The sequence below is a fragment of the Capsicum annuum genome, chromosome 9 (genome assembly GCF_002878395.1).
Source record: "Capsicum annuum cultivar UCD-10X-F1 chromosome 9, UCD10Xv1.1, whole genome shotgun sequence".
NCBI lineage: Eukaryota > Viridiplantae > Streptophyta > Magnoliopsida > Solanales > Solanaceae > Capsicum > Capsicum annuum.
The window spans coordinates 11,646,595-11,656,966 of NC_061119.1; positions in this window are offsets into that span (position 1 = coordinate 11,646,595).

Consider the following 10,372-nt stretch of genomic DNA (forward strand, 5'->3'; position numbering starts at 1 on the left):
CTGAACAGAAAGTAAAATCTCATTTTTCATGAGGGTCCTGAAAAGAAAGTAAAATCCCATTTTTCAGGAGGGTCCTGAACATAAAGTAAAATCCCATTCTTCAGGAGGGTCCTGAACAGAAGGTAAAGTCCTATTTTTCAGGAGGGTCCTGAACGGAAAGTAAAGTCCCATTCTTCATGAGAGTCCTGAACAGAAGGTAAAGTCCCATTTTTCAGGAGGGTCCTGAACTGAAAGTAAATTTCCATTCTTCAGGAGGGTCCTAAACATAAAGTAAAGTCCCATTCTTCAGGAGGGTCCTAAACAGAAGGTAAAGTCCCATTTTTTAGAAGGGTCCTGAACTGAAAGTAAATTCCCATTCTTCAGGAGGGTCCTGAACATAAAGTAGAATTCTATTTTTCAGGAGGGTCCTGAACATAAAGTAAAATCCCATTTTTTAGGAGGGTCCTGAGCAGAAAGTAAAATCTCACGGATGTGCATTTCAAATGGTAGCTGAATTAAGTGAAGCGAATTTGTCTCTATTTCAACAAAGAAAATTTGTCAGTTAAAAACTTAGTAGTGGTTTGCAGCTCTTGGCTTCTCAGGTATCTGCCCCAGCACTCGTTCCTTTCATCTTTGTTCCAAATCGCTGACACTTGCCCTGTCTTGCCGCATCATTACCCCGGGTCTAAATTGAGGGAAATGAGTTCTGACTCGAACAATGGGTTTCTATTTTACCATGCCCCTGAGGTGCACTCTTTTCCCAAATCTAAATGCTTCCACGAATCCAATAGCCTATCGGTTGATAGACTTCCTTTGCTTCGTGTTGAATTACGATCATATTTCTTTCATGTGCTGGTCCTTGGCTTTTCCTTATATAATTGGAAAGACTGGTAGTAAATTTTGAAATCCTTTCTCGCTTGTTTTGATAGAGACTTGACTTAAAATGTAAAGAAATGATAGTGACTTTTATTTTGATAAATGACATAAAAAGACAAAACAAGCATGAATATGTAAATGAAAGAAAAAACAATGTCTCATATTCAAAAAGAAAACTTATCTTAATATGACAACCAGCTCCAATGAGTATGACATGCATTTTGGATTAAGCTGCCTGATCTTCCTATCCAAACTCCCCATTTGTTGTTGAGTTCGTGCCTTTGCCGCTGAGCCGCTTCTTCCAATCCATCAGACTCATACATCACATTCAATTGACGACATCTTAAAAGACTTTCGCCAACAAATCTCTTTCTTTTCACTTTTCACTTTTCTCTTGAACTCGCCATTGCCTTACGGTGCCCGTGAGGGTTTTCACCAGTAAGACTCTCATTTTTATTTCTCTCCACTCTCCATTGCCTTATGGTTCCTGGGAGGGTTTTCACCAATAAGACTCTCTCATTTTCATTTCTCTCAACTCATCATCTCCTTATGATACCCACGGGTGTTTTCACCAATAATACTCTCTCATTTTGTATTTCTTTCCTGATTTCTTATGCTGAGGGAGACACGTGGTACCTCACAATGTAGCATCATATCCATTGCATGCTTAGCCTTAACATTATCAAAAATTGATTTGAAGGACTTTCTTTGGTTGTAACTTGGATTTCGGATAAGGTTAGAAAAGGATGGCAAGGGGTTCAAACGACACTTGAAGTGAGGGTGGGACTTACAACTTTTGGAATCGACTCAAACAACACATTAACTCATGCCCCAGTTTTTGTTGACTGGGTGAATCTTAAATCTTTATTTGGTTGGATCGAGCCCGAAATAGGGCAGCCTACGTATCTCACTCCCGAGATAGGAGAATCAGGTCGCACGTAGTTCCAAAAGCTTGTTCATTGTTTTGATTTGATTTTTTTTTCTCTTTTTTTTTCTTTTTTTTTCGAACTCTTTCTTTTATTCTTATTTTCTTGACATTTATCTTTGACTCTGTTTTAATTCCAAAAGAAGGATATGAAAGAAAAAATAAAAAATGAAGCTCAAACGGGTAAACAAAGGATGACACAATGTTTGGATAGAAGAATAAAATGCCTTCATCATGTCAATCTTAAAAAATACAAGTACTAAACATGCAATAAAATTAACAAAGGATAAAATATCATACATAATATCTTTTGACCACATCAGCATTGATAGCCATTTCTGCCATTTTTCCTTCAATATCTGTCAAATATAAGGCTCCATTGGGCAACATTTTCTTCACAACCAAGGGACCTTGTCAGTTAGGGGAGAACTTGCCTTTCGAACGGCCATGGAGCGGCCATTGCATGCAACTCAACAGGAGGAGAATATATCAGATCATCGTGCACCTGACATTGATGACACTTTTGAACAAATTGAATATAATCCCTCTCCATAGTAAGCCAGTAATAACCTGCTCGAAGAATCTTCTTTGACAAGACATGATCGTTCATATGCGACCCGCATACTCCAGAGTGTATTTCAACCATGATTGCTGAGGCTTCTCTTTTATCTACACACCTCAAAAGTCCAAGATCTGGGGTTCTCTTATATAAGATTCCCCCAATTAAGAAAAATTCACTAGCCAAATGCCTAATAGTCCTCTTTTGACCGTTGGTGGCATATACTGGGTATTTTCCTGACTGAATGTATCGCTTGATATTCAATAACCAGGGTTCTCCATCGAGCTCTTCTTCAACCGCATTACAGTAAGCATCCTGATCACGACTCTGTATATGCACTGGATCGATGTAAGCTTTATCAGGATGTTGGAGCATTGAAGACAGAGTGGCTAAAGCATCAGCAATTTCATTATGAATCCTTGGAATATGCCTAAATTTTACTAACACAAACCATTGACATAGCTCCTGCAAGCATTGTCGATACGGGATGAGCTTCAAATCTTACGTGTCCCAATCGCCTTGAATTTTATGGACGAGCAAATTCGAATCCCCCAACACCAATAATTCTTGGACTCCCATATCAACAGCTAACCTCAAACCAAGAATGCAGGCTTCATACTCTGCCATATTGTTAGTACAGTAGAATCGAAGTTGTTCTATTACCGGGAAATGTTGTCCCGATTCAGAGATAAGAACCGCACCTATTCTGACTCTTTTCATATTGACAGCTCTATCGAAGAACAACTTCCAACCTGGATCAGCATCTATAATGACTTCATCGACACACGACACTTCTTCGTCAGGAAAATATGTCTTTAGTGGCTCGAAGTCTTCATCGACGGGATTCTCAGCAAGATGATCTACCAAGGCTTGGGCTTTCATGGCGGTTTGAGTCACATATACAATGTCGAACTCGGTAAGCAATATTTGCCACTTTGCCAATCGACCTGTCGGCATAGGCTTCTAAAAGATATACTTCAAAGGATCCATGCGGGAGATGAGATAAGTAGTATAGGATGAGAGATAATGCTTCAACTTCTATGCTACCCAAGTTAGGGCACAACACGTCCTTTCAAGAACAGTATACCTGGCCTCATATGTGGTGAACTTCTTGCTAAGATAATAAATTGCCTACTCCTTTTTGCCTGTGACATCATGTTGACCCAGGATACAACTGAAAGAATTATCCATGACTGATAAATATAAGATCAAAGAACTACCAAGCTCCGGGGGTACCAGCACGGGCAGATTTGACAAAATCTTTTGATTCGATCGAACGCTTCCTGACATTCTTCAGTCCATTTTATCGCAGCACTTTTTTTCAGTAACTTGAATATGGGCTCACAAGTGGTTGTGAGTTGAGCAATAAACCTGCTAATGTAGTTCAGTCTACCAAGCAAACTCATCACCTCCGTCCTATTCTTGGGCAGGGGCAAATCCTGAATGGCTTTGATTTTCGAGAGATCCAATTCAATCCCCCTACGGCTGACTACAAACCCCAACAACTTTCCAAACGGAACTCCAAATACACATTTTGCCAAGTTGAGTTTGAGATTATACCTGCGAATCCTTTCAAAGAACTTTCTTAAATCTTTAACATGGTCAGCCCAACTTTTTGACTTAATAATCACATCATCCACGTATACCTCAATATCCTTATGCATCATATCATGAAACATAGTAGTCATGGCTCTTATGTATGTTGCTCCAGGATTATTCAAATCGAACGGCATCACTCGATAACAATAGGTCCCCCAGTGGAAAATCATCTTTCGAACTTGTTCTGTTCAAATCACGGTAATCAATACACACTCGAATTTTGCCATCTTTCTTTGGTATGGGAACAACATTAGATAACCACATGGGATAACGAACCACTCGAATTACTTTGGCTTCAAGTTGTTTCATGATTTTCTCTTTGATTTTAATACTTACATCAGTTTTAAACTTCCTCAACTTCTGTTTGACAGGAGGGAACGCGGGATTAGTTGGCAATTTGTGAGCTATTAATTCAGTACTTAAACCGGGCATATCATCATAAGACCATACAAAAACATCCTTATAATCAATTAATGCTTGAATCATTCCATCTTTTAGCTGTGGCAAAGCATGTACACTGATTTTAGTTTCCCTAAAATCTTCTTGATCCCCTAGATTTATTGGCTTAGTCTCATTCAAATTAGGATTCGGTTTGTCTTCAAACTGTTCTAACTCTTTGCTTATTTTTTCTAGTGCTTCTTCTTCATCATATTCCCCATCCTGTTTCATTACATCTTGATTATTTTGGATTTTAAGGTCAGGCTGAAAATTCTGCATGCATGTCATGTTATTAGAATCAGCATAAAGAGAACTCTATATATAAAAAAAGAAAAAGAAAATATATTAGACACGAATCAAAAGGGACATTGCATTTCATTAAATAAAAAGATAGAAGGGTTTAAACATAGATGCCAACATAACATAAACAAACTAAAATCCGAATTACAACCCTGAAATAACTCGGATAAACAGAAAGAAAAATAAAATAAACTACTAAAACTCCCTCCTGACGGGGAGAGGAGTGACTTCCCAATTATTGAGCCAGACAACTGGACCTATGAATTGCACGTCTGTCATACTGGTACCTTCTCCTGCTTCAACCATATCAACTTCAATAAAAAGGTTCTGGCAGTCACCAACCAATTCAACTTCAAATTCCATATGCTTCGTGACACCGCTCTTAACAAATGATTCACTGAGTAGTGGCATTGGGCGAGGGAGTGACCATGTTTCCTTTTTCCTTCCCTTGGCTTTCTTCATATCTTCAGCCGTAGGCTCAAATCCCAGACCAAACGTGTCTACGTTCTCACTCGGACATATGGGACGAACTATACCATGCAGAGATGCTCCCAAACCCTTTCCTGGCTCAAATTCGTATTTCCAAAGTCCACTTACCATCATGATAGAAGCGGAAGACAATTGCGGTCCCGATATAACCTGTCATTCAAGGATACGATTCACGGGCACTGTATTAAAAATTTGATAGACGAATGTCTCCTCTACGTTATTTTCTTCAATAAGAGACAAGGAAGAATCTTCGTCGGTGGATAAATCTCCTTCACCGTGAATAACCACTTCTTACCTGTCATGCTCAAACTTAATCATTTGGTGCAGTGTAGATGCGACCGCCTTAGCCTTGTGGATCCACGACCTTCCCAACAACAGATTGTAAGAGGAGTCTATATTCAATACTTGAAACTTTATGGCGAACTCAACAGGCCCTATGGTCAACATTAGTTCTATTTTGCCAATGGAGTTTGATTTTGCACCATCGAAAGCCCTGACACATACATTGTTGGGCCTGATCCTGTCAGCACCAATATTCAACTTTTGCAAAGTAGAAATAAGGAAAATATTTGCACCTAAACCTCCATCAATCATAACATGAGTGATGTAGAAATCTTTACACTTCACTGTAATGTAAAGACCCCGATTATGACCTATACCTTCAACAAGCAATTCATCGTCAGAAAAGCTGATCCGATTGACCTCAAAGATTTTTCCGACCATTTTCTCAAGCTGATTTATTGTAATCTCCCTAGGAACATATGCTTCATTTAATACCTTCAGTAAAATATCACGATGCTCCTTGGAGTGCGAAAAAAAAGATAAGAAGGAAATTTGAGCAGGGGTTTTCTCCAACTGGTCTATTATTGAATACTCTGGCAATTTTATCTTTTTCAAAAATTCTTCGGCTTCTTCTTCGGTGATAGGTCTTTTGGTAGATGATGGTCCACTCACCATTGGCTTGGACTTTCTTAAGCTTTCAGGCACGAAGCATCTTCCTGACCTAGTCAAACCCCCTACCTCATCTACATCTTCCACTACCTCTTTCCTATGATAGGTCATCAGAGTCCACCCATAATTCCAGAGAACCTTTTTCGTATCAACTATCGGAGGTTGGGTCACCGGTTTGAGGATAATAGGCACTGACAGTGCTCCTTTCACCATCAAGATGGGCTGACTCTGAGCTCCTACCACTGTTAACTTAGGTTTATCCTGACTTAAATCTACATACCTTCTGGCGCCTTGTACTGTGATCAGGGGTTTCTTTGTGCTTTCTTGGGCTTTATCTTCTCTCATTCCTTCTTGGCACAATGATATTGCTTTCAAAGACTCTGCTACATTCACCAATTTCTCCTCAATGGTCTGTACCTTGACAATAGGCTTATAGCACCTTGAAGACTCTTTCCCATCATATATCAATTCTAACATATTGGTTTCAGCATGGGTTGGCAGCGGATTCTAGTTAATGTTTGGACCCTCCGGGGCCTAGAACAGCATTTGATTTGTGTCAGTTAAATCTTGGACAGCTCTCTTTAAATGCCAGCATTTCTCGATATCATGGTTTGGCATATCAGAGAAGTACACACACCTTAAAGAATAATCGAGATTCCTCGGCGGTGGATGTGAAAGCCTTCCTTAAATTGGGCTTAAGACCTTCAACTTTCTCAACCTATCAAACAAGCTAGCATATGACTCCCCAAGAGGTTTGAATTGATTTTTAACCGCCTTCTCTTTCTTATACTCGGGCCTAGGTTGAAAATCGGGTCTGGAGGGGTTTTGGTAATTCGGTGGAGCAAATGGGCAATTTTGTGAAGCTTGCACGCACCACTGCGGGTAAGAAGGGGTTTGGGCATGTCTGTGCACTATATACTGGGTACGGGGGTGGTGGAATGGAATATAAAGGATTTTGTGGAGGGTAGTAATGGTGGGAAGGAATATATGGAGCTTGGGGGAATATATGGAGCTTGGGCGTAGACTTAGGCTTGGGATTGGGGATAGGGGTGAGGTGGTCTTTTGGGATAGGAATGGGTTCCAGCTATGATAATCGCCACGTCCTCTTTCTTCTTTTTACCTCCGAATATGCCAGATCCACCTTGAATCGCTTGTGTGGTAGCTTGTAATGTGGCAAAACTCACTATTCGACCGGTCTTGATTCTGTCCTTTATCATCTCCCCTATTTTGAGGACTTCAATAAAAGACTTTCCCATTGCCAAAAGTAAATTTTGAAAATAGGTCTCATCCTGTGCTTGAATGAAAACCTATACCAACTTACTTCCTTTCATTGAAGGCTTTACCCTGGCGGCCTGTTTACGCCACCTTATCACGTATTCCCTAAAACCTTTAGTGCTTTTCTTCTTCATGTTGACCAAGGATTTTTCGTCCAAAATCAGGTCAATGTTATACTGAAAATGTTGACCAAACTCAGAAGCTAAGTCATCACAGCTATTTCACTTGTCGATATGTTGATCGATAAACCATTCTAAAGCCAAATCAGAAAGACTCTCGCCAAATAAGGCCATGGGCAGCTCTTCCCTTCCTACTGTAGCCCTCAACTGGTTGCAATAACGTCCCAAGTGTGCCACGGGATCACCGTGCCCTGCATACTTCTCGAACTTGGGCATTTTAAAATCGAGGGGAAGGTTGATGTCTGGGAACATGCAAAGATCTTTATAGGAAACACTCCTATAATCTCCGATTTCCTACAAATTCCTTATAGCCTGTTCTAATCTTTTCAACTTCCGTGCTATGATTTCCTATTCCTCTATTGCAATAGGTTTCTTCGTATCAAATGGAAATACAGGTGGCTGAGTGTACCCATACGGTTCATTCATTCTTAAAGTAGGCTCCGGGGCATAATACTGACTATCTGGAACCTTCAATACTGGCTCACTGGCAGACCTAGGAAGCCCCATTATGGGACGCACAGCATATATGGGAGCTTCAGGTGGTGGCGGAGCCATGAATACCGGTGTGATCGATGGCGCCGGCTGAGCAGCGGGTTTTGATTGGGGAGCTGCCAAGGGCACACCAGAACTGCCAGGATAATAATGTCGCGAAGTGAATCCTGGCGCGTTCTCAGGTGACTCAGTAGGAGCAGAGAATTACGCCTGAGAGAGCGGTGAGCAATTAGAGATATTCCCAAGACTTTCAGGGAGCAAAGGAGAAGGAGGCATTCCACTGGCCCATGCCCGGTGCAAATCTATCAATTGTTGCCTGAGCCTTAGTACCTCATCATTGTGTTCTGAACTTTCTTCCCTGTGATCCTGATCCGGGTCAATGAGCTAATTTTCAATTTCCCTGCTAGCCATGGTGAGCTTTGTTTTAGATCTAGTGAAGTATGGGTGACTAGACAGAGTGCTGCAAACCTACCACTGTTATCTGAAAGAACATTCTCATCAAAGACGACATCCGTTAGGATTAGGGCACACAACAAGCATGGGAATCACATTGGTAAAGTTATCCTAAATTCATGTTAATTTCTACCAGCTTTTGAGGGTAGCGAGGTCATTTTAACATCATCCCGATTTTTATCTACACTTATTTTTATCTATACTTATTATTATTATTATTATTTATTACTTTTTTTTCTTTCCCTCTCTCTTTTTTTTCTTTTTTTTCTTTTTTTTATCTTTTCGTATCAATCTCGGTTCTTTTCCTTTCTTGTCTCATCATCCTTTCTTTCTTTTCTTCTCTCGCTATCTACCTTCATTTTATCCTTCTTTATGGCTTTTGCTTTTCTTTTTTTCTTTTTTTTTAAAAATAAAATGAAAAATAACAAAATAAAATAATTAGATCGAACCCAAAAGTAGGTTGCCTACATATCATGTTGTACATGAATCAGATCTTGCGTAGTTCGGGCTGCATATGCATAAACATCACATACTTGACGTTTTTTTTTTTACGAAAAACGAAAACAAACAAACAAAAGAAAGACCTAACATCATAACATTTTGATGAAAGAAATAACAAAAACATACAAAGAATTTAGGACCACTTTAAAACTAAACAACAAATACAAAACAACATTCTAGACCCCTAAGATGACATACGTGAAATTACTAATAAAGACCCTAATATCAAAAACAACTTGACTTATACTTAAAATAGACACCACCCTATAATGACAGAAACATAAAAGACTCAAACTGAATAAAGATAAGAAATACTCTTTCAGACTGGTGCTCTGCATGATGACCCTGGCTGAGATGGACCTGCCTATGAAGTTCTCTTTCTCCCATTCAAACTTTGTAGCATATCCTGTAAAGACACCCTGATATTAGGGAAGAAGCTTCGGGCCCGTATTCCTGCCTCATGAGGAGTGCACTTGGAAAGATTATTCTGACACCTTTCTACCGTTTTGAACAAATCTGCTAACTGAACTCTCAGTGTCTCAACTTTGGACCCCGCACTTTCATCCTGATGGTCGTCAACTATGCATTCTTCCTGTATTCTCCCTCTAAGCTGCGCTGGTAAGGGTTGACTGATACCCCGAGGGATGGATTAAAGCCAGACCCCATATCCTTGAGTGTACCCCGGATTATCCAAACTTTCTTTGAGAGTGTCCACACCTAGCTTTGTTGCATGCTTCCAGAACTGCTCATATTTGCTTTCACCTAAGGCTTGGCCCTTGAAGTACTCAACATCCTTTAGAAGATCCACTACTGGTGGCACGTCCTACGGCCTACCCAACTGGCGCATTACCCTAGAAGGACTGTATGGTCTAGTGCAATTAAGCCCTAACATAACTAGAAGGAGATGCATTTGACAACCAAACAAGATTATCTTTGGTCGAAGCCACAGACAAGTCCACAAAATGTTATCCCCAGTTTTTGACTCAAGAAATTCAATCCAAGCGTCGACTCCCACGGGTAGCGAGAATTTATCCAAACGCAACCTGAGGTCCATGGCTTTCACTCAATTGGGAATACAACGATCAACCACGTCTGGTCTAACTAAAGAAGGCACATACAAATGTTTCATCATCCATAACTGCAATATCAGGTTACTGCCCTCAAAAAATCTCATCCCTCCTTCACTTCGGTTAAAGCCTTATCTATTTCTGTTAAGATCATGGGTATGAGAGTGAACCTGCCCTTTTGATTAATGCCCTTGTCTTTTTGATCCTTATGAAATAGAGCCATCACCACAGATTGCAAACGTGTATTAATACGTCTTTCTTCTAGCGGAAACACTAAAGTACCTAACAA